The sequence below is a fragment of the Mustela nivalis genome (genome assembly GCF_964662115.1).
Source record: "Mustela nivalis genome assembly, contig: HAP1_SCAFFOLD_131, whole genome shotgun sequence".
Classification (NCBI taxonomy): domain Eukaryota; kingdom Metazoa; phylum Chordata; class Mammalia; order Carnivora; family Mustelidae; genus Mustela; species Mustela nivalis.
The window spans coordinates 634,677-635,986 of record NW_028136488.1 but is presented as its reverse complement, the minus strand read 5'-3'; positions in this window follow the sequence as shown (position 1 = coordinate 635,986).

Below are 1,310 nucleotides of genomic sequence, written 5' to 3'. Positions count from 1 at the left end.
AAATGGCAAGGAAGTAAGAGGAGGCGCCTTTTCAGCCCTTACACCAAAGTGAGCTGATTACTTACCAAAGAACTCCGATCACCCATGAAATCAGCCTGAGATCAGAATTATACACGTTGGATCTCTACTGGGGCAGAAAACACCAGTGGGCAAGTAAAGCAGAGTGGGAATGGCGACTGATATCGGAAGATAAACAAAAGGGGGAGGGAGCCACCAAAGGTGATTGGTTGGAAAGTAATACCCCAGTAGGAGCAAGAGTGCCCTGTTTCTGGGGACCAGCATTAACTTGGAGACTGGTTGAAAGCACTCCAAAAGAGCAAAGGATCGCGGGGGGAAATTGTGGGAATCGGGGCAACTTGGGACAGGGGCTTAAGTCCCAAGTCCCAGGAGAGCCTCCTTGATTACCATGACAGCATGGGACCAGCATAAAAACAGACCCATAGACCAGTGGAACACAGTAGACAGCTCATATATGGAACATCAACTCCATGGCCAAATAATCTTCAAGAAAGCAGGAAAAAATATACAGTGGAAAAAAGACAGTATCTTCAATAAATGTTGCAGGGGAAACTGGGCAGCTGTATTTAGAAGAATGAAAATCGACCAGCCTCTTACACCATACACAAAGATAAACTCATAATGAATAAAAGACTTCAACGTGAGACAGGAATCCATCAGAATCCTAGAGGAGAACATAGGCAGTATCTCTTCAATATCAGCCACAGTGACTTCTTTCAAGACATGCCTCCAAACCAAAGGAAAAAAAAAAGCCAAAATAAACTTCGGGAACTCACCAAAACCAAAGATTCTGCACAGAATAGTAAACAATAAAGAAAGAAAAGTGGCAAACCATGGAATAAGATAAGATATTGGCAAATGACAGGACAGAAAAAAGGTTGATATCAAGGATCTATGAAGAACTCCTCAAACTCAACACAAAAAAAACAGATAATCATATCAACAGATGGGCAGAAGACATGAAAAGACACTTCTTCAATGAAGACATACAAATGGCTTCCAGACACCTGAAAAAATGTCCATCATCACTAAGTATCAGTGAGATTCAAATGAAAACCACATTAAGATGTCACTTTACACCAGTTAGGATGGCCTAAATTAGCAAGACGGGAAACAACATGTGTTGAAGAGGATGTGGAGAAAGGGGAATCCTCTTACACTGTGGGTGGGAATGCCAGTTGTTGCAGTCTCCTTGGAGAATAGTGTAGAGATTCCTCAAGAAATTAAAAATAGAACTTCAATATAACCCTGCAATTACACTCCTATGTTTTTACCCCAAAGATATAGATGCT